Below are 26,042 nucleotides of genomic sequence, written 5' to 3'. Positions count from 1 at the left end.
AAGTCCTGATTGCAAGGGTTTTTTAATCACTTCCCTAAAATCTAGTACAATCTAAAATCGTACAGTTTTTGCTTTTGTTACTTCTCAGTATATATATTTTAATTATATTTATAAAAAAAAATCTGATGTGGACACCATACGTATAACTTCCTTTATATCATAAATATAACTCAGAAAACTAAAGCTTTTAAGAAAAAAGGAATCGTTCAGAGAGAAAAATAATGCATATGAATATAAATTATGAACTCAGTGTCGGTCAAAAATATTATTATCGCTTTTATTAATTAATTTCAGTAATTAAAACAAAAATGAAACTTCAACATTATTAATTTAAAAATATCACTGAATTGATATATCTCATAGGTCCTCATGTTTGGATACCCAAGTTAGTCAACCGACATTATTGTTATTATATTATTCGCTAAAAGGTCAATACTCTCATTGACACTAGTTAAACTTCTCTATTTACCTTATTTGCTTGTAATAGGTTACGTGCGAAAACTTGTAATAAGAATAGGGAGCAAATCCTAATGAATCAGCAGAGAGTAAAGGTTTAATGAGTTGAAATAAAATGACCGTGAGTCGTTGAACTCTGTTAAATTCTGGTAAAATATTATTTACATTTAAGTTATATTTGAATCATGAATATGTAACAGTATATAGCCAAAGGAGGGTTGTTAATTCAAATCTTATTTTATACTTATAAGAAGTAAGTATTATTATGCATAAGAAAATAAATTGTACTACATAAAAGTGGATTTTTCAACCTTGCCAGAACTCTTTCCATTTACTCAAGATAACCTTATGTGGAAACCATTTTTAATTGAAATAGGATGGATGGTTACTTTTTATTAGAATCTCTTAGCAGCGACTTAATACGTGCTTATATCCTCTTAAAGAATCTATAAAAGTTACAAGTCAACTCAATAAATACAAAAAAAGCATATTAATTCTACTACGGTTTCTTCTCTAAATAAAGTCGATCGTTAAAAAATATATTAAACTGAAAACTTGTTACAATTACTTCATAAACGATTCTTCTTTTATTTCACTATTTTATCATAGCAATCTAAATAAAAAATTGAGACTTCAATTCATTTAAAAATAATTATTTTTGATGTTATTCTTCTCTGAGAGAACGATATTCATTCCTTAAAATTTTCTTTGATGGGTTTTTTTTAATTTGTTCTATCTTTAGCAATTTTACTTCTTAAAATAAGAAATCAATGGCTTCTGACATATTAAGTTTTCCTATCTTCAGATATACCTCATTGCACTGTTTTTTATGAAAATATTTTTGTTTTTATTTTTTAAGATTTATTATTTTTTGTTGTACAGGATTTGGTTTTTATTTGGGGGGATTTTGAGGGAAGTTCAAAAAATGGATTAGATAATGCTCCCTCAAACAAATAAGATTTTTTAAATGTTCAGGTTAATTCTTTCGTATAATGTTGAAGAAAACAACAAACTAAGAACCAACAGCTTGAGAAAATTTTTATATCACGATATACTTCTTCAGATTAAATTACTTATATGTGTCATTTATTTTATGATAAAAATAAATCATAATTATACATGATATTAAATAAATTATTACATATGATAATAAATAAATCATTTCTCTGTTTATGATAAAAAACATATTAACTTTGAATTTTTATATTATATTAAATGAACATAATTTTTCATGGAAGTAATTATTATTAATTTGTTGAAGACAAATTGAATTTTTATTTTTATTTTTGATAGTTTATTTTGATATAGCCTTGTATTTTAGGATTTTATGTAAATAAGTTTTTATCAATTTAACTAAAAAAAATTAAAATTAAATAATTTTAAGTAAATGTGAATTTCGTGGCCGAGTGATAGCGGTTTGACTTTTCATCCGGAGGTTTCGGATTCGAATCTCGGTCAGATATGACATTTTTTATACGCTACAAATTTCCATTTTAAATTTGCATCTATCATTACATTTCCATTTAATGATATGTGTAGAGGTAAATGAAAGAGCATGATGATGATGATGATGATGATGATGAGGTGATTTGGGAAAATACAGTGGTATAGACATAAAGATTGAAGAGACCCTGGTTCCCAATAAATTGCTAATACTGATAAAATTGTTTATACTAACTAAAAGTACGAGAAAAATAATATGAATAAAATTGATGATGATGATCTGGTAAATGAATAGCCGACAATTCTTATATGCTTCCAGAATTATCATCCTGTTTTTGAGAATAAAGTGGATGTAAATGGAGATTTGGTATACAAACCGTGCCAATAACAAGATTTTTTACGAAGTATTGCACATCATCGAAGGAGTTCCGTGCAAAATGTAAATATGTTACTCAATTTGTACTCGTACATCATTTTATAAGTTAGAAACATTGATTTTGCTTCACAGCGAGAAAGTCCTATTACCTCCAAAATGATATGTTTGAGGAAGATTCGAGGGAAAATAGGAAAGAAAAAATTTTAAAAGTGACTTGTGAAAACACTGAACCAAACACTTTTGAAGATCGTGATTGGTAAGAGAAAACTCAGATGTTATCGACATCTGGTTAGAATTAATTAATCTCTTGCCACTTTAGGGGATAGATGTTTAACCAGAAAAAAGTAAATAACAAATTTCGCTAAGGGGGATGTCGTAAGGCTACAGGAGATTTAATGAAACATAGGGAAACGGGGGTCGAAAGGGTATAATGGCAAGCAACAAACAGATGAGTTAAAGGTAGATGGCGTCGCGGTAGGATTGCACGATGCTATGATGCAGAATGGAACAACAAAGAAAAATAAAAATGTTTTTAGGATAAATATCAGTGTTAATGATTCATGGAGAAAAAAGTGCTAAATTTGTTTTTATCAATCAATAAAATTTTCTATTACATACACATTTATTTAAAACAAACTGTATCAAAATAATACAATTTATTATCAAATTAGATTAGAAGTAAAATAGATAAATCTAGCCATCACAGTCTGGCTTTACACTAAAAAATCAAACATTACTTATTTTTAAGTTCATTCAGAAATCTATCAAAAGTGTTATTTTTATCAAGAAAATAGTAAAAAATTAAATATTAAATAAAAAGAACTAATTTTTTTATTCTCTATTTAAATATTACTGTACATAAACAAGATCACACAGGAAATTTTCGGATCGATAAAATTTATTTTAACCATCAGAAATAAATTCAAAATTATTTATAACCGAGCAACAATCATTTCGTTATAATTAAAGTTCCAAATTGATAATTTTTTTTTTGTTTTTCAGAATGAGTCATACATGCCAGCGTTGATGATACTTGCTCAATGTGAAGGCCGTTTATACGTGGACCGTTAGAATAGTTGGCGTAAATCCAGAACTGACTTTCAACAAAGTCGTCCTCTTTGGCAACGATCGGAAGAGTAGAGTTATCACTAAAATTTTAGAAATGACCCCGTTACGTTTATCGTGGTAAGGAACAAATTTTACTGCTGAGTAAATACATTAAGACGTCGTTAAATTACTTAACATTAGTAGAAGCAAAGGAACTTTAATCATTCTAATATAAAATGTACATCTGGTAACGTTTGAATGTTTGTATTCAAACAGATTTAATAAATGATTGTAATTAATTAAAAATGATATTTAACAGCCTTTATATTACCATGATTATAAAATTATGATCTTATTTTTTAATATGATATTATAAATCCAATGACTGGAAAAAATCTTTTGGGTTTTTACTTCACTAGTAAATTATGAGAAGGGTCTGTAATAAAACGTGATGATTTTATCCGTTCAAAAGAATAAGAAAATTGATTAAAAACCATAACTAAAAAAAAAAAAGAAAAAAATAAGGATCATAAATGTAAATTGTAACTTAAATGTAAAAATTTGAGTTAAATTAAAAAAAAAAAAAACTTGTATAGTATTTTAAATCCTGTGGTGAAAATAAAACTGTTGGTATAATATAGAAGACTGAGAAAATTAGTTTGTTTCTAGAAAATAATTTTTTTTATTTTCTACTACTAGAAGTCGGCGTCAAATTAAAAACAATAATCAAAAATTGACTAACCCGTAATTTGACTTTAAAAAGTGGAATAACAAAAATGAATTAAAAACTTAATGTTTTTTATTAATAAGAAATTCGTTTGATTATTTTTTAAAGGTTAATTTATATATTTTTTTTGGTTTTATTTTATTTACAAAACAAAACAAAAAAAAAACAAAAAAACGCTACCGTTGCGAAAATGTCATCTCAAGAAATACAGAAGGAAGAAAATACGTGTCTTTAAAAACAAAATTGCAGTAAAATTCGCTAAGTGTTGTTGAGTGTAAGCTAAGGGCTATCTAAAATAAGGGGTATATATATATTATTTATTTTATGTTTTCCAGCTAATCTGTTAGCTAGGAAACTAATTTGTTAATTCTCAAATTCAAATATTTTTATTATTAGAACGACATAAGGATATACATCATCACAGTAGAGTGATTTATTGCTAAACAATATAAAAAAATTCAAATCTTCAGTGCAGGATAATATAAGTTTCGTTCAGAAAATCATTCCTTAAAAATACCTGCACAAAATAGAACCATCTGAGAAACTTGTAGAAAAATATCCACTGTATTTCTCTACACAATGAAACAGGCTACTGAAATAGGACCATTTGGTGAAGAGAAAGGGTGGAATGTACAAATAAAAAAAATACACGAATCGAACTGAGAACCCCTTTTTTAAATCGGTAAATAAGGCAGTGGCATAATTTATGAATATTAAATATTATTTGGTTGTTAAGAAATTGGATTATCTATGTGTTTGATGAACAAAACTGTATAATTTTTCATATCTTCTGTTTAATTTCTTTCAAATTAAATTTTTCCCTATATGATCTACTATTTGATTTCTAAACGCTATTAAGAATTAATTAAATGATTAAATACAAGCAAATTCTATTCTCTTGAAACAAAAATAACTTAGATTTAAAAACAAGATTTGTACTAAAGAAACCAGTTTCTGGGACCTCATTAAAAAAAATATTTTCCATTTTGCTGTTTACTTTTGCATCGAGGAAACCTCTCAAATGTAAAATATTTAGGTCATCAGGAAGTGTCCTTTATCGTGGGAGAAAACAAAGGAATTGGGATACATATTTATATAAGCTGTAAAAACTGTAGTATTGATCATTTTTCATAACTTATATCAGGAAATCCTGTTAATAGGTTTATTTGTCAAAATATTTTTCTTAAAATGTATTTATTATTATATCAGAATCTTTAATGTCAAGACGTTTTAAGATTGATCTCCGATCCTATTTCATTGTTAATTTTGTTCGGAACAATTCAATTAAAAATGAGACAGAGGTATGAATCCTGACTAATCAGTCATTATTATACTTGCTCTGCTATAGAATAGGAGTATGGTTCAAATCTATTTTGCTAGTGAAAAATATTTATTTGCCGTTGGATTCGTAAAGATCATTGTCTAGAACTGATTTGGGTAACTGGAAAAAGGAAACTCTAATTGTATAAATTAAAGTTTTCTGTTTACTTCTTCTAAGAAAATCGCCGCCCCAAAACCGCTATCGCGAATTGGTATCACCATTCTGTAAGTTCCCTATTACCTTCCTTTCCTTTCAAGAAAGAAGAAAGAGGGAACGAGCCCAGCAGCCATCAGCCCAGCTGTCACAAGCCCAGCAGCGACCTGCCCAGCAGCCACTGACAGCACAGAAGAACGAAGAAACCTGCACTTTCCCCCGTTCAGCCCTTCGGGGCTTCGGGAATTCCAAGGTTAATGGTATGTAACTTCGGTTACTACCAATTCTTGGAAAGTGCAGGCCAAAGAAGAACGAAGAGGTCTTCGGAAGAAGAAGAGGGAGAAGAAGAAGATGAAGAAGAAGGAAGATCCTCTACTCGTCCCAACATCACGGACTGGAGTCCGGAACAGAGCCCAGCAGAGATGCGTCCTGAAAGGCAGCCATAACAGAAGTGGATGAAGAACTTCTACACAACCTTTCCTTTAACACTTACAAGTAAATGAAATTAAACCAGCAATTGCGACTCCTCCGGAGTAGGGGTCGCATTGCTCCCTCCTGATAGTTAGTGCCCCGTTGTGGCGTATTCCTGCTAGCCTATGAAGCGTTAGCACCGAAAGGACTTCAGTGGACGGTCTGAAGGGGAATTACGTCGGGAGGACAGGTTTCATAAGCCTAGCCTTCCACGGTCGGCCCATAAAATGGGGTCGATAACGCTGGTTTAACAACGGATTGGAATGCAATTAAATCCGTCCTTAAAATACTAAATAATAATAAACAAAACTTTAAAAATTAGACCCGCTATTTAAAATTAACCCTTTTAAAAAAAAAACAAGCCCGATTAGAATGATCCAGCAGCAAGGGACTCTGTCCAGGTTCTGCGATAAAGTAGGGAGTAATAAACTCCTGCCAACTTTGCATTCCATTCCATAAATTAAAGTTCCTCTTACCAACAATTTTGTATATATTTCCAAGTACTTTCGGAGTTGCTACTCCCTCATCAGGGATTTCTTATAACATGTTAATTCAAAATTCAAATAATAAAGTAAATAAATAAATTTATACATTATTTTTTATTTCTTGACGACCGATTATTATGGACGTAACAATTTTAATTTAAATATAATAATACATATGATATATGAATTTTAAATTAATACTCGTATCTTATAAGAAATCCCTGATGATGGAGTAGCAACTCCGAAAGTTCTTGTGAATATAAAATTGTTGGTAAGTGAAACTTTAATTTATACAATTGTATTAATACCACCGGTGCCAAATTCTTAGAAAATTAAATCTAAACTCTAATTATTATCATTACAACCCATTACGAGGGAACATAATTCCAAATAATAAAATTGATTTAGAGGAAAAACTATGAAAGATAATAATTTATTTCATAACTGAATATGAAAATAAAGTTCAGAAAATGTGTTTCTAATTGGATGAAGCTTGATTCATTGTACTCGACAGACATTACTTTTTTCTCCTTTTTTTATCCTTAAACACCCCAGGAGCAACCGGCATCCGGCATTAGGCATTACCTCAGTCGCTCCCGAGAGTCTTGGCAGCAGACTGCCACACCCTGACTTAGCTCGTCATGGAGGGCGCCCATTGTGGTCCCCCCTACATCATTGAGACATTCTGACTTCCTCTTCTGGACAGTCAAAATGCCCCTTCTCAGGGGCTTGGCCTTTCCGGCCCTAACCTAACAGGATCCGGACATGCATTTCGTACGTCCATCTATCACCTTCCCCGCACCATCGGACACCTTGAGGGTCCCACATGCCATTATCAGAAGCACCCTAACTCTCCCGCTCTTGCATGCGGGCGAGCCAAGGTGTCCTAAGAAAGAGGGCTTCTTTCCTGTTCCAACACATCGTCACGTTTCGTATTTTTTTTGTTTTACGTTACATCATATATCCCTTTATTACATATATTGCACAGTAGCATTCCCTCGAAACTCTGCTCCCCGTTCCGACACCCAGTCTTTGAAACCCGTGTCGCCTACACATTGTCAACATTAGTGATAAAAAAGAAACATAGTACAAAGAACAAAATTAACAATATACACATAAATGATATAGCTCGAACAAGTAAAAAATTCAACAGGATTACATTAAAACAACAAGATTTACAGCTAACATCGTCAAACATTACTACAAACATTTTATCGAATTACATTCATACCAATGGGACGATACCAATAGATGACCAGTTGAATGAGAAAATGAGATTTTGTTACTACTTCCTTATTTGTTAATTACAGGCTCTATTAACGGCTTTAGGATAGAACAGTATAACAAATTGAAAATTTAATTTGTTATATACTCATGTAATAATACACTATATGCATAAAGTGGTTAAGAAATTCATCGTTTATCACAAACTCATAGTAGTAAAGTGTCATCTTTTCATATGGAAAGTCCTTTATACCTATCCTGGTCTGTTTTGCTATTTTTCATGCAGGATATTAAAATTCATTTCATTTCATTTTGGATTAAAATTCATTTCTATGAATTTTAATAAATCGCGGTGAATAAATTATGTACAAAATAAAAAATATTTGTAGATTACAATTAATTTAAATATGATACCTGTCACGGTGACACGGGTCATTCTTTGAGTAACATTAAACAGATAGTACTGGTGTTGCCGATCTGTAATAGAGTAGTAATTTATCTATCATCTAGAAGGTTCTGGCTTGAAATTTCAGGCTAGAACTGAAAAAATAAACAAGTAATTTTCGTTCACCTTAGCTGATTTTTTAGAGAAAACAACTGGTACACTCGGCCTTACGTTTAAGTTTCTGCTTGTTGCTAAAACTGGCGTTTTTTTTTTTTTTTAAATAGTCAGGCTTTATCTTCATTCAATCTTTATCTTCGTTCAGTCTTAACTGCTAACTGAAGAAAGAACCAAATTCTTGAAAATAATGGTATTTAACAAAGATAAGCAAAGAAAGGAAATGATGTATTATCAGACTTCAGTGTCAAGTTTTACTGAAAGTAATCAGAACATGTTCTAAACATAACTGTATGTTTTCATAACATATTATGACTTTTTAAAAGTCGTTTAAACAAAAATGTTATAATTTTTATTTCACTTGAATTTTTTTTTTCTTCTTGTAACTGATTGATCCGAATTACATTCCGAAATTCTCCAGATGTCTTGCACAGCTTTCTTAATATGGGTTAAATGGGCAGCTGCTTCCCTTGGATGCGTACATTAATAACAGCGCCTGTAGGTGGATAGGAACGATGAGCTGTTATGGTCAAAATATAACTAATCCGGCTGGGCATCGAGTACGTTATCTCCTGCAAGGAAAGGTTAGCTCAGAGATGTACGCTTTGAGATACAATTTCTTCTGATAATCACCTTAATAATTTTCCTAGGTAAGGTAGTAGCAAAAAATCAAAGAACCTTTTTCAGGGAGGGCTACATATGAATGTGTTTTAAAAAGTTAACACAACATCGTGTACGTTTAGAAACATAGTCAAGGGACCAACAACATAATCGGATTGTCTAATCTTTTTTTTGATATAAAAATAGGAGGGGTTATACCAAGGTTATAGATGTTTTCCCACGAATTCTAAGAAACAGTAATAAATAAACGATCAACTTTAATGGTTTATTTTTTTGATCCTGATGATAAAAAAAGTACCTATAAATACTATAAAAAATTCAAAATTGGAAAGGGCAAAAATTTCTAAGCTAACCTTTAGTAACAGCATGATCTACTTCAAAAAAGTTAAGCAGTTCTACATTAAATATTGACTGACTAATAAAAATAACCTTTTATTAATGATGAAAACTTCAAGAAAAAACAACCGATTTATTAAAAAAAAAAAATGATCTGACGTCTACTTTATTGTTTATTAACTGAAGTTTCACATCGAAAAAAAATAGAAAATTTGGTCATAATTGTTTCCACCATATGTAATGTATTTGAAGAAAATTTTTAGAAAATAACATTTTTTTCAGCTAAATTTGTAAATTAAACGGCCGTGACTAACTTCATAAGTTGAGAAAAATAAATTAACGGTTTGCTTAATCTCAGTCAAATGTCTAACAAAGGAGTAAATGGACGATCCTAATATTACAGCAGATACAACAGTTGTTATGTTGCTACATAGCGGAAGAGTCAACATTTAAATTAAAAGGGGTGTTTGACTGGCAAAAACATTTTATACTAAGTATGAAAATGATGAAGATATTTTTTTAAAAATAACTATTGTTACATTTAAAGCTCTTTTTTTAATTAATAATGCAAAATTTATAAAATGACATCTGTAGAAAATAAAATGTTATTAATATCGAAATTTTTAGTATCAAACTGATTTTAACGAGAATTTGTTTTTGTTTACTGTTAAAGATTAGTGACTAATCTTAACCGCGAGTCATACAGTGGGGAAGCCAGTAATTTTATTTATAATACTGCATAATTTAAACAGCGCGTGGTTTTATTATTTCAACCGTTATTAACAACTAGTAATAATCATCTTCTTAATAAATTGAAGCGTAACACTTTTATCGCATTGTTATATATATCTACAATGTACATTTGTAATAAAAATTTCATGGTATTTTATAAGACACCATATTTTTAATAAATGATCCTCCTTGATTTATTTAAAAAATAAATAAATAGTTTTGCTTGAAAATCTAAAAGTGCATTTAACATAAGAAAATAAATAATAACGAAATAAAGTGTCGATATATAGTGACGAAATAACGTGTATCGCAAACATGCTTACATTAAATAAAACCTCTCAAGTTAAACAACCTCTATAATGTGAAACCCCTACAGGTAAATAAATGAAAAAAAAAAAAATGAATTTTAGCATTCCATATGACCCTTTCCCTTGGTCCAGCAATAGGGAGTTGCTAAGTTGTAAAAATTGCAACTTTCAGAGAAAGCAGCCGATTTTTGTTCTTCACATTCAGGTCCTTCTGATATATTACAGCTTTAAGAAATAGTACGATAAGTAAAGTATAGATGCAAATTTATGCAAGGCTATATACGTATATGCTGCATAAAAACAAGAAATAAAAATTCCAGTTGGATAGTAAAGTTGCAGTTTGACATATTCTATCTTTGTGTATTGCTACACTGAACTATATTTATTTAAAGTATTTTATTTATTATTGACTAAATTCCAACGACAAGCGTTCACCGATAACACGGGAATTAGGATTCAGTTAACAATTTTCAGTTAACCAGCTTTTTTACCTTATTTCACATCCTTTAATTTTCTGGAATTTACTCACCGAGACGTTCCAGGTGTTGTATGACCATCAGATTGTAAGATATGAATACTGTCTTAACCACGTTCTGACAACTTTTAAACTTCTTTGTTTTTACTGTTATACGCTAATAGTTGTACTAATTTGATAGCTTTATTATCAGTTTTGCTATTTTTCTACACTAATAAAAAATATAAAAATAATCGTTCGAAAATTTACCTCTACATATGATTTAAATAAACACAATGTAGACTAGATTGCAAAGCATTTACATCTTTTCGTTAATAATTTAATGTATTTTAGACAATGACTGCAAGTAGATCCTGATGTATGGAGCACAGCCTGAATTATAAAGTTTCTTCATAGAGCTGATGTATTGTATATGCTCTCTGATAATTGTAGAATGATGTTATATAAAGATCAAAATTTCCAAAACTTAAAATTAAAGAAAGATTGGCTGTTGATGAAGACCGACCTTACATGGTGTGGCGCTCACTCAATAGACTGGTGACAGACACCAGGTCTAAACAGAGACTGCGGAAATCGGTTTCTTAAGAGACTAATGTTATGATCGTGTGCACGATCTATAACGATGAACACCTGCTAAACTGTCCTAATCTCCCACAAATCTGTCAAGTTATGGCACATAACCTAGCGACAACGTGCCAAATATTGGATAACAAAAATGTGATTTGGACTCAAGTATGCAAGTATATCTCAAGTACTAATAGTTTAAATATTAGTAATTTTTTATGTAATAATAAATTTTAGAAGTAATCCAAAATAAATTTTATGATTTAACACTTTTTCGTTTCCGGTTAGATCAGTATACGTAACTGTAATATTTATGTTCTTTTTAATTTTATTTTTCGGAATTACATTTTGTTTTCTATAAGTGAAAACACATTCTATGTATAATTTAAACAAAACAATTAGATTTGTTGAATTAATTTGTTTTGTTGTTTAAATTATTGAATATCCAAATAAAGTGAAAAAAATATTGTTTACATAAAAAAGGATTTAAATGACACCTATCATAATAAAAAAAAAAAAAAAAAAAAAAAAAAATATTTTTCGTTATAATAGGGTACAAGTTATTGAAAACATATGCATCGCATCCGTATGTATAATGCAAAATAGACCTATTTCCTTGATCTATACTACATTTAACCGACCCAAATTTACCGAAGCACGCGTATTTAGAATGAAATGTAAAAACTGGATGCTGCTGCTTTAAAGTGTTACAATTTTCCTTATACTGTTGTCACCTGTTATTTTAGCGACCGTAAGGAATAATTAGCCGGGAATAGTCTTAATAGGACTTAAAGTACGTATGGCTCAAAATGAAAAAATATATATATATGAATAATTAAAAGAGAAATGTTACATACATCGATAATAAAGTAAGTCATCACCGATGTAAATTGTAGAGACAGTAGTCAAATAGTAAAAAACTTTTCGACTTCAGTTATGAAACTTGATTGGTTAAAAAAAATTACTTCCTTAAACAATTTATTAAGTTAAAGTTAAATGTTTTTTATTTTTAATTAAAAATAAAAGAATCTAAGAATCTAATTTAATCATTTGCGTAATGATTAAATTAATTAAATATATTTCATAGAAATTAATCTCAATAATTCAAGCAGCAATCTGACATTAATGTCATCAACGCAATGAAATAAAACTAATAAATTTAAGGCCTGGTTCAAAATTAAAATAATGTTTTCATTTATGACAAAATAAAATTAATAAAATATATTTATAAAACTGTAGGAAAATAAATAAATAAAACTATGTGGAAGAGCAAATATATGTCCATAAAAAAAAAGAAAAACAATTAAAAAGATTATTCTTTTATATCATATTTAATAAAGAATAAATACTGGTAGATTTAATATTTAAAATTAAAGATTTCCTTAAATACAAGTAGACAACAGAAGCAAAGAATAAAAAGTTTAATTTTTTATGTTATGATGAAACACTGGATAAATGCCAAGAAAAGATAAGGAAAGATTATCCCACAAGATGCAGGTCAAGAGTTTTAGAATAAAATATTGCTTAACCATAATCCGATTAAAGTTTAAATTCACCCGTTTTATTTAACTTAAATAAGCAGCATGAGAAATAAATAGCTGATTTTATTTCATTGCTTTAGAATGACAAGTAAAATTTTGTGTGATACAGGGAACATAAATTACTTCTAATAATTACCTTTTCAAAAAAAAATTAAGTTATTTATTATAAATAAAAATTGTTATTTCACTGTTCAAGTTTAGGAAGTGGAAGTGTTTTACAGTAAGTCTTAGAACCAACAAATACTCAAAAATATATAATTTAAATATTAATAAATATAAATGTAAATCGTTTAATATATTATAATGTTTTACTGTTCTCAGTAATAAATATGTTTAAGTACTATGAGTGAACATTGAAATAAAGTGAATTTAATAATTGAAAGGTTTCAAATGTATATAATATTTGTGTTATATTGAATTCCCGACTACCTCAAAATTTCACGGTTCTTCATCTCTTACCAGAGTTGATTTTTTTAACCGACTTAAAAAAAATGAGGTTCTCATTGTGACCTACGTTTAATAATTTTTTTACGTATATTAAACCTTACCGCAAACCAAATTGGCAGATACTTGATTATTGATTATCTGGAGAAGACGTTCTGATGATGATTATGTAATAGGTTTGTTAAGGTAATTTAAGTTGATTCTTTAATTTAAAACTTAGATGGTAACAGAAAAAATTTGAAAATATTTCTTATTTGGCATGATTACTCATTATACCGGTTATCTTACTGTTACGAAATGGACAAATCAAAATAATAAATTTCATTTACTTTTATTATAAAAAAACATAACTATAAATTAAACTTTTAATAAATTTAAAGGATATAATTAAGTAAAATTTAATACATTTAGTTGCAGAAATTAAGTTGAAGAAGTAAAAAGATAAAATTTTAACACGAAATGGTAATATTTCAGGATTAAAGAAAAATTTAAAGTTTATTGTCGTTCAGAACCTGGTTGTTATATAAACCTAAAATTAGTGTATTGTTATGATTTTTTTCATATACTTCAATTTAGAGAAATGCAAAGAAGGTAGACTTGCTATTTTTATTTCTAAAAAAAAAATCTCTACTGACAGTAGATTAAAAAGAATAAGAGCTAGAGACCAAAGATTAGTGAAGACAAATAAAACTTTATTGGAAGTCAGTTGGTAACAATGAAAAAGTAGTACCAGCCGAATAAACACTAAAAAATAAAGCTCAAATGGCCGTAAGTGTCAAAATATTTGAAGTAACTAAGTATTCTTCGACATTACATTTTTAATTAATACATCTTAATAATCAAATAAAATCGACAAATATTTTGGATGGTCAGATATGAAGGAGTTTTTAAAGTCTTACCTATTACAATTTATTTTTACTCTGTTATTAGTATTTATACTTTCTGACTATCAAGATATTTCTGATTTCGACGAAGAAATCCTTCGTGTAAATAAATCCAGAAGAAAGCATTCAAAATAGCATTTTTAATAAATTTATTCTTAAATAAATTTTAATAAAAAAAAACAGAGTTACTACGATGGCTCTCTCAACATCAAAAAATAGATTTAGTTAACGTTTTATTACAACTTAAGTATTTATGTATATTACATATGTATTAACTGGAAATATATTATAGCTTTTGAATAAAACGTAATTATTAAAGGTTTTATTTTTGTATAACCTAAGTAAAGGTATGCAATGTATCATTACAACTATGAATATAATTACATGATTGCTTTAGTTTATTTGTATTATGATAATAAAAAATAGAAAATATTTGATGTTTAATGAGACAAAATTAAGTAATAATAGTAGTAATAATGTTACTTTATCAAATGAATGAAAAAAGGTAGCTTTGTATACTGAACTTATCTCTTCCTGTTTACGCGTATTAAATTTATAATTCGTGTAATGTAGCTTAATTTGGCCTACTGAAATAGTTTTTTACCAGAAATAAAATTTTATTGTCAAGGACTGACAAATTAAAAGAACTAATGAGACTAAAAAGAACTAACCTTAGATACTCTATAATAACGTGTTTATATTTTCAAATTCTTAATTGACAAATTAATAAGGTTTCTGATTTCTTTGCAATGTACCTATATTTATATTTTAACTGTAATGAATTATTAAAATTGAGACTTAAATAAAAATATTAGTAATTTCATCAAACAAAAATATTAATAAATAATCACAAATTTTTGAACTTTTGAATATACTGCAAATTAAATAGTAAATAAAATATTAATATTTTATTTTTATTTAAATTGTAAATATTATTTAAATATTAATTTTAATGTAATAATTTATTTTCTATATTTACTAGTAAACATCTCCAAGGAGATCCAGAGAGAACAACACGATGGAATCTAAAAATAAATATAAAAATGTAAACAAAGTTAAAGAACTTAATCTACACAACAGGACAGAAAAGAATGGAATGGGGAATATTTCATAGGAATTTAAAAGCCAATTTTTATTAAATGAACGATTTTGAAAAAGACACCTTGACTTTCATTCGTAATGTAACATCCACCAATATATAAATAAGCATTCATTCACATTATCAGTACTTCATTCGTTTAGTGAGTTCAGCCTCTAGGCAGTCAAAATACAAGGGATGAACTGAAAAGGAAAAAGAAAATATAATGTGTCTGTAGAATCATAATCATTGCAATAAATGTTGTAACCTATGCTAGTGGATTAAAACCTGATTAGGTTGAGTTCAAAAAGTTTTTATAAATGATCCGTTATTTCATATTGTTTGGAATGACAAATTGAACAAATGTTTACGTTAATATTCATCATCAAAAATCTTCTGAAATTTCTACATTCTTCACTCTTACAACGTTTGCAATAAAATTAAACTAATTATTTTATATAATACCACGGGTGGATTAAAAACTGAACAAACCAATAAAAAAAAGATCGTATTTATGTTGAACTTAAATTGAAGAAATCCAAAGATAAACACTTTTTGGAAAACTTAAAATTAGCCTACGGTTAGGAAATTTACTAATCAGGCTATCAAGATACATCAGTTATTACTATCCGGATGGAATACAAGATTTTGGATTATATGCTGAAACCCTCCTAACGATTCTTAAATCCTTACATAACTCATTTGTCGTGATCGCCGATTATTATTTAAACATTTATAAAGTGTAACTTCAATAAACATTGCAAAAACTAATTTTAATTACATTTACGTTAAATCTTAAACGTTAACTGATTAGTTTTAAATATATCTAACTGATATTAAATAAAATGTATTCATTTTTCATACATTTTTGTTTATTTATATGAAACTAATATTTTGTGTAATACGGAACTCCTAAAATTTCACAAAAGTCATTTAGACCATTTGCGATGTACATTTAGAACATCTTGCTTTACGAGCAGAAAAATAGAAGAGAAAAGTATACATTAGAGAGGCCTTTGAAGTAATTAGAGAGAGAGTAACGGATAAATTTTAGAAGATAATGTAAGAAATGTAGCAATTCATATTGAGATAAATGAAATTTATCATTCATTATATGTTACATTTTTGTGTGTTATGTTACTTTGCCAAATAAATAAAAATTGGATATAAACTGAAAGATAAAGTATAAGTATTTATCCTAAAGGAAATTAAATTTGTCATGAAAAAGAAGGAACGACGAAAGTAAAGCCGTATCTGAAATTTATTAGCATTACTTTAGAACGTAAAAAATTCATACGCGTTTGAAAAATCTTTGAACAGAAGTAAACAAAACTTAAATTCAATTTTACATTCACAATTTAAAAGCCTATGTAACCAAAATTATCTAAAAAAAGTTACATATAAAAAGCTATTGAGATAGGCATTTTCACGGAGAACTTAGATACCGGCAGTTTTCAATTATTTCTTGTTATTTCGTTTTACTCCTTATAAAAAAAGATTCAAAGATATACAATTACGTTAAAGGAGCTTTTCGCTACAAAGCATAAAAAAAATTACATTGGTAAAGTTAAATCATGCGAGATTAGGATTATTTATCAAGAAAACCATTTTCTTCAAATTTGCGAGTATTCATTTATACCTGAACCAAAAAGTTTTGTGATTTACAACATTTTAACAAAGTACATCCATTACTTCAGCAAAACGACGTAATCATAGGCATAAAAATCAATTTTTTTTTAAGAAGTCACTTTCTAAATTCATGTACCCTTAATACGTTACGATTCATGTAAATATAGTAATCAGATTTTTTTACGATCAAATTATTTTCACTCGTATGTGTGTTTATAGTACGTCTAATAGGTTCCTACCGATTCGAAAAATATATAAAGTAAAACTGATTAAATTTAGAATTCTATTTTGCACGCTCACGATCTTGAAATCCGAATACCGCAAAATTATTATTGGATTACCAGGGCACGCATTGTTAAAAATGGAAGGCATCAACCTTTCAAAAGGATAGTTAAGGGAATAAAAAAGAGAGAGAAGATAACATACGCGCGCGCGCACACACACAAAGAGAGAGAAAACTAAACAATAACAAATAAAACAGCTGAAGAAATTATGTTATGAAAAATTAAGAAACTATAGAAATTATATTATTGTATAGCTGCCACAATGGATCTTGGAGCTTGGACTACGGTGGCTAATACGGTGCCTGTTAAACAAACTGAAAACATTCAGTTTAGTTTTCTCGCGCAGAAGCAGATTGCTTGCTTGTAAATACAACTTATTATTTTATGTTTCTGGATAGTATTATGGATTAATTTTAAATATTTTCTAATTCTGTTGTTTGTACTTTATAAATGATTAAGTAGCTTGCCATAAAAAGAAATGTTATGGTATATTTTTAAATGTTATAAAAATGTAAGCCATTTTCAAAAAGCATTATAATTGCGTCAGCAGACAAACGTTAAATGATAAATTAATTAACATTATAATTGTCTGAGATATATAAACGTACTTTACAATCTATCGTCATTTTATTTATTGTAAAAATAAACACGGACAAGCCAAATATTATAACTCAGGAAGTGTATCGCCTTTCGAAGAATCATATCAAGAAACAATCTACCTAGCTATATTGTTTGCTATGTGCTTATAGTTTTCAAATACAAAAATAAATAGTACGTTATTGAATGTTCGACTATAATACAATTAATTAGTTTTCCTGTGTTTTTTGATCCTGTAAGAACATTTGTACAAATTTCGCTTCTTTCTATTCGAGGTTTGATCGATAAAGTAATCCCATTTTATAATCGATTGTGTATTTTTAGGGTATTATAACTATGAGTGAACTTAAGTCTACCGTAAAAAACCGACAAAAAAAACCTAGAACGGCAGGCCAGGGAAATAATAGATAATTTGTATGGGTTTATGAAAGAAGAAGGTGATCGATTTCCGAAGTCAGAAAAAGAGGGTAACACCTGATTCACATTAAAAAAATGTGGAAAAAGAACAGCAATTGCATGTGGGTGTCGCGATACCAAGTCCAAAGAGTGAGAAAAGAGAAAAAGCGGTTGCTAGAAACATTAGCCGAAAATCCTGAGGATACTTCTTTCTCTACTCCAATAAGATACAAACGACGTGAAATGCCTGCAACGGAACTAGATGACTTTGAAAAGTGTGTGCTGAGACGGAATATAAACGAAATTCATAAACAACTGCCGACGCTGAAAAACATAGTGTTAGAGCTTAAAGATACCACTGGACGTAGTATCCTATTGAGATGATTTGGTCAGAAGCTAAAGGATGCGTAGCAAGTCATAACGTAATTTTTTATAGTAAAGATGTTCAAAGGCTATGAGAAAGTAAAAGTGTTCGACATGAATGATAGAAAGAATTAGAAGGTATATTGTGATAAAGTTAAGGAAATAGAAGTTGAATATATGTGACAAGAATACATTATTGACAGTACTGTGGAACCATTTATTACTTCTTTACAAGAAGATAATGAAAGTGTCAGTGATGGTTGTAATGAAGATTCTGATAATAGTAACCTCGGAAATTTTAGGTCAAGTTTATTATGATTGATTCGATAGCCTCCTCCTGTGGACTGTAATCTATCCCCGTAATCTTTCTGTTTTCAAGCAGTGTTTAATTTTTTTCTCCCAGAGTTCTATATCCATTGATGAAAATTTGTTTTTACAAAGTCAGTCAATATCTTCATGTAGTGTTATGAGAAACAACCCAATTTTTGACATCTGTCCAAATCAATTCTATCGGGTTCATCTATGGATGGTACGTGAGTTGTAAAATATTATGACTCCGTTTTTAATGATTTTCTTAATGAAAAAACTTCAAATGACGCATTGTGTTCTTTAACTATTTCATGAAGTTCTACCTTAAGATCGGTTTCACGAAAAAAATGCCATGTGTCTAAGCTAGAATGCATATCGATTGTTTCTTTGAATTCGAATTAGGGGCTTTGTTCTCTTTAACGTTGTGATACGAAGAATTATCTAGGACAGTTACTGAATTAGGTGAAAAATCTGGAAGCATCTTCTCTTAGAGCCACTTTGAAAAATTAATTTTGTGATGATCGTTTTCCGTGGCTTCGTGGATTTCCACATAGTAAGGCAGTGTGGTATGAACCCCATACCTCCACCGACGAACGATGAAATCGTTCTTGAACCTTTGCCAAACGGTTTATTCGAAAATTCTTTTGGCGGATTCTTTACAGTCCATCCTTTGCATTGTAAATGAGTAATGTATATGAACATTTAATCGAAAAACGTAACTGACGATTTTATTCTCTGAGTTTACAAATTCTTTTCAGATACTTAGAGCGTTTGTATTGGATGTCATACCTTTCCACTAATACCGATTTATGTTTTGAAATTTTCGCCCATTTGAAGTCGTTCTTTTTGAAAATACGTCTTAATGATGTACCTTCGAACATATTTTAATTTCTTTAATAACTTTTATACGGTCAAGTCAAACTCGTCTTACCCAGAAGTTGGACAGGGTCTCATGTGTTATACGACCACCACTATAAGACCCTTGGGTACTTTCTGATTAAACGGAGGCTACCTGTTTTCAAAAGGAAGAATGATGTTTCAAAAAAAAAAAGTTAAATTATATTAATCTAACCAAACTTAGCCTACGCTCGCTAACCTTTGCTCGCTAGTCAAAGTAAGCGAGCGTAAGTTAGATATATATTATTTTATTCTTATTCTTTTGACGGATTTTCAGTCAAAAATGTTGTCTCTGCTTTGTTCGAGTTATAGACCTTTTCTAAACTCCCGTTGCGGCACTAATCCTTTCTATTATTTTTTTTGTAGTGATAATAAATACTCCATTTTCTGCCTCTTCGGCCATGAATTTCACATTAGCTTCAACTTCGCGAGACTGATTACGTACAATTTTTCTTACCCTGAATTTAGATATAACTTAACAATATAAATTAACATTAGATTAACATAAAAAGTAAATGAAACTAATACTACAACTAGCCCGTAGAAGTAATTTACGAATTGTCAACAAAAATACTATATATGCTTTACTATTAAAAAAATCGTAACCAATGAAATATGTTTGTGATGTAATAGAGCGAACAATAATGATGACTGAAGAAATGTCTTATAATAATAGTAAAAAAAAAATATATATATATGTAATATATATATTGAATATTATATAATAATGAATTACCTATCATTTAATTTGTTTACTTAGTTTCTACACTTTATTAATAATCTTTATAAACCACGTATCATTTCTTTTTTATAAATAATTTCTGAACACAAAATATGTGCTTAAGTACGCACGTTCGTATGAATATTAATGTTTTGTTGCTGATAATTTTTGTTTGCGGTTGATGACACATTTATGTATAACAACTGATTGTACATTATTGAGGGACGGGTAGAGGTAATGTCATTCCCTCCGGACCCACCCCCCGCCACGGGGCCCCCCTAAAAAGTCGAATGGGTACTCGATGAATTCGGAATAACGACAGGGTTACGAAAAACGACAATGCGACGTAGGGGCACTTCCTATTGAAGATACGACCTCACATGTGGCCGGGCCCTCAAGAGGGAGTAGCGGAAGGAAAGAACATGTAACAACGGAGTCTGAAGTAATGGATACTGGCACTGGCGGGACGAGTACCACTCAGGATAAAAAGAATTGGAAAGTGGTTGAAGGCAGAGGGGCCAAAACAGCTAGAGCTGGCTCATCTGAGGAGGAGGAGGCTCCTTTAACATTGAAAGAGGTAACGCATAAATTAGGCAATGTATTAAGTCAAATGAGACAGAACTTGGGAAAAACAAGCATGACAGTAATAAAGCTCATGAACGCGACTTGACTGAAATATATAAAGAGTTACTTAGGATCAACGAGGAATCGATGGAAACAGTTAATCAGAGTACACAGACCGAGGGGCTGTCTAAAAATGAAATGTCGGACATCTTAGATACCGATTTGTCCGATGAAAAGCTTATGGACAGACTGTCATCCAGGTGGTCCACCTGGGTGATGAATCGCCTGACCCAGGTGAGCGCCTTAAGACCGGGGGAGGACAGCTATCATTTTATTGATCTAGCTACGGTGAGGCCCAACAGCCAATACGCTGGTGCGAGTCCTGGAGCAATGGTGCTCCAGGATTCCACGATATTAGAAGAGGACAGAATCACCGCAACAGGCACAAGGTTTACAGTGTTGTATGACTCTAGTAAAGGCGACAGGACCATGGCAGCTTATGTTATCAGAGCGCTTAGAAGAACGGGTTGCAAGCTGGAATCTTCAGTATTCGTAATCCCTTCCGGTCCGACAGGCACGTTAATTAAGAAAATTGTAATTTATTTAATGAGAAAAGGGAAAACTCTTCCCAAAATGCTTCTACCCAACCTGGGGGAACAAATGAGAGCCAGATCAAGATCGGCGTCGGCAAGAAGGGGTACACCGCCAGTTAACGATAGTAAGACCATAGTAGTAAAAGCACCAGACAAGTCCTATGCGGACTTACTCAAGACTATGAAGTATAACGTCACAGCGGACGAAGCCGGTGATGTATTGTCAATAAAAAGAGGCAAGAACCAAGAAATGGAAGTTAGAGTTAAGGGGACCCAGAGGGCAGGGGAATTTTCCTCACTGCTGAAAGACAGGACGACGGACCTGCAAATAGACGTTAAAACCAGAGGAGACCGAAGAACTGTTGTACAAGTAAAAGATTTACTGGTCGATACATCGGAACAAGAACTGAAAGAGGAGATAGAGAGGGTACTTGGCACTGATGAGAGCTATAGGGTCACCTCAATTAGAGAGGCATTTGGCGAGACAAAAAATGCCACGGTGGTGACTTCTCACAGAGGCGCGATCAAACTGATAGCTTCAAGACTGAAAGTTGGGTGGATCAATTGTAGAGTTTATATAAGAACAGAAAACGAAAAATGCTATAGGTGCTGGGTAGTAGGACTCACCAGAAGAGATTGCAGGGGCCCAGATAGGTCTAATCTTTGTTTCAATTGCGGCGGACCCGGACATATGATAAAGGATTGCCGTGAAGCCTTTAAAAGTCTGGACTGTAGAAGTCACACACACAGGACTGGCAGTGCGGTTTGTAATAAGGCCCATGATTAAAGTATTGCTAATAAACAATAATAGGAGCAGATTATCACACGATCTAACTGAAGAAATAGCCAATAGGGGAAACTACGACTTCAACATGGCTACTGAGCCAAACAGACTCTCAGTAGCCGGGAATCAATGGGTTGTAGATAGAAATGGAGACGTGGCGTTTAGGAGAACAACTGGTAACAAAGATTATAATCTTCATTTACGAGATGAGGGCATTATAGCTGTTGAGCTGGCCAAATTAATGATAGTCGGGGTATATATTAGCCCAAACATCACAATAGAGGATTTCCAAGATAGAATATTCTGTGTACAATGGGTCGTCACACAGTCACGTAAGCGAGTGATAATCCTAGGGGATTTTAATAGCAAAACTGTGTTAGCAGGCTCAGAATCCTCTAACGCTAGAGGTGGAATCCTTGAGGAATTCTCGGAGACTACGGGTTTTATTTGTATAAACGACGGAACGCCCACTTATACTGCCAGAGGACATGTATCCATTTTAGTCTTGGTTATAATCGATGGAAGAATTCATCCAAACATAGTTGAATGCTCAGTAATCAACGATGAAGCCGGAAGCGACCATAGACCAGTCTCTATCACCATCAGAGATCAACATGCTAGATCATTCAACCACGCATAAGTCATAGACTAAAAAATCACCAAATACCACGGGTAATAAGGAGATCAGCTAATAAAATAATGACAAGTACACTTATGGATCCTGATATATTTCAGGGAATAATTGTCGATGAAATATCTAGAATCACCCAGAATACAACTAGATACCACCCAGTATACTGGTGGACTAACGAGATTGCTGAACAACGTAATTTGATGCAAAATAGTAAGAGAAGAGCCCAAAGACTACGAGCACGCACAGGAATGACAGAGGAAAGCAATCTCGCGTTAGAACGATATAGGGTAGCCAGGAAAAAACTCAACTACATGATAAAAATGTCTAAATGCAACAAATGGTTAGAGTTGTGCGCAGAGTTGGATGCCGATCCCTGGGGGAAGGCATTCCAGATCATAACGAAACGGTTAGGTAGACATGTACCAGTCCTTAATACTGAAAAGGCTACACAACAAATGAGAGTCCTGTTTCCGAGACAAAAGAGGGATAACCATCAGACAATCATCTGCGAAAGGGCTAGATTCACCCAATTAGAAGTCATGAATGCAATAAAGAAACTAAAAAACAAAAAGAGTCCGGGACCGGACGGAATACCGGCGGCGGTCGTACCATGGTAAGTTGTGGACGTAGCCAGTCATGGGCTACAACATCGAATGTTCCCAAAATGCTGGAAGACTGCAAGGACAGTGTTTTTACCTAAGCCAGGGGTGAATAACGGACAGGAAAGTTACCGGCCCATCAGTTTAATTAATAATATGGGCAAAGCAGTCGAACGTATGATAGCCACCAGACTCCAGGAAGAACTTGATACAAAAAACTGCTTACATCCAGACCAATATGAATTCAGAAAAGGTTTCTCTTCAACTGATGCACTAAGCAGAGTAACTAACTGGGCAAAATCAGTCAGAAGCGGCACGTGGCGAACAAGACGATTACCCCTAATGATACAGTTAGACATCCAAAATGCTTTTGGGACAGTGCCATGGTCTGCTATAGTTGAAGCATTGATGAGAATGGACATTTCCAGTTATATAATTAATCAAATTAGACAACACCTACACGAGAGGTATATGGAAGTTAATACAGTAGAAGGCTTGATTTCCTATCGGGTGTTCGGGGGTGTTCCGCAGGGGTCCGTGCTCGGTTCCCTGCTTTGGAACATTTTTTACGACCAAGTATTCAGGTTACACTATTCGGAGGGTGTGACTATCGTCGGGTATGCAGACGACGTAGCAATCCTGGTAGAAGACGGGGATATAAACAATTTAGAGAATAAAGCCAATAGAGCCTTGATCCAGATTGACGAATTGCTAAGGGACAATCAGCTGCAGATATCTACGGCAAAATCCCAATGCATTCTGTTCTCGGGCCGGAGACGAATTAGGAATGTAAATGTGGAAATAAGAGGGGAGAGCATACAAGAATTTAATAACACGAAATACTTGGGGGTTGTGTTGGACAAGAGCCTCAGGTTTAGTGCACATGTGGAAATGATATGCAAAAGGATTGCTCCCACCACCAGATCACTGAGGGGATTGTTCAACAATAATAGTGCACCCAAAACGTCGGTTAGGAGGTTGATAACCTCTGCGGTAATGTCATCGATGCTGTACCTGCCCCAATTTGGGGAGAGGCAATAAATGTACAGAGGAACATGCGAAAACTGAGGAGCATACACCGTCTAGCACTAATAAGAACAGTAGCAGGATATCGAACAATTTCATATGGTGCGTTGTGTGTTCTGGCGGAGGTGCCACCCATAGAATTATTAATAAAAAAGCGAAGATTGAGAACAGCAGGAATGCTAAATAATGAGGTGGAAAACATCATTGTGAGTGATTGGCAGAATGAATGGGCTGGATTGCAGACTGGGACATGCACTAGACAATTGATACCTAATTTAGATAACTGGCTAAACAAGGAAAAAGGAAACATGAATTTTTACATGACGCAGATTATGACCGGTCACGGGTCCTTCGGCCAGTATCTATACAGATTTGGTAAGCGTCCAAGCCCTCAATGTATCTATTGCCAAGAGGTAGATACCGTAGAACACACGGTTTTCACGTGCCGGAGATGGGAGAACATAAGACAAGAAATAATAATAAACAACTTAAATGTGGAAAATCTAGTGAGTTGGTAACTAGTAACAATAATAACTGGGATTGGTTTGCAAACTTCGCTGCAGTGGTTCTCCGGACGAAAGAGGAAGACGCGAGGCGTCAAGGACTTTAGGCACTGTTTGTTTAGGGTAGGGAGGACAGTCCATCCTCAGAGGGCCCGTATGCTGAGGTGTGCGGGTTCGTTCCAATGATGGGGATGGAACTCCTGGGGATGCTGTGAGTGGGGAAGGGAAAAGAAAAGACCGAGTCCCGGCCGGCGGTGTTGGTACCGGGGCTCTTCGGAGATTCTGGAGCCGGGATCGTCGGTTAGAGGCAGGCATCATGACCGAGTCCCGGTTCCCCGTGGAGGGGTTGGGGGCCGGCATAGCCGGACATCGCCTTCGAAATGGGGAATTAGAGGCAGGCACTGAAAAGAAAAAAGAAAAAAAAAGATCCGAGATCGGGGAGGCTAACCTGCCGTGCCGGGCGCACAACCGGTGTGCGGGGGACGCCTCCTTAGAGTATATGGAAACTCTCCCCAACTGAGTATACTTAATTGGATATCCGGTTGGGGAGAGAAGGAAAAAAATTTCTGAACACAAAACATGTGCTTAAGTACGCACGTACGTATGAATATTAATGTTTTGTTGCTGATAATTTTTGTTTCCGGTTGATGACAGATTTATGTGTAACAACTGATTGTACATTATTAAGGGACGGGTAGAGGTAATGTCATTCCGATGGAGTGGTAGTGGTAGGTTCACGAGCCATATGAAATGGCACTATCTATAATCTAATGATTCAGAGACGCAATAACAACAAAGCCATAACGGGAGAAAGAGACTTAACATCAATATACACGTTCAGTATTTCGTATAAGAAAATAGTGATGAAATAATCTTACAACATTTTACGTTGTTTTCT

This window comes from Lycorma delicatula, chromosome 2 (assembly GCF_047948215.1).
Source record: "Lycorma delicatula isolate Av1 chromosome 2, ASM4794821v1, whole genome shotgun sequence".
NCBI lineage: Eukaryota > Metazoa > Arthropoda > Insecta > Hemiptera > Fulgoridae > Lycorma > Lycorma delicatula.
This window is presented reverse-complemented; position numbering follows the sequence as displayed.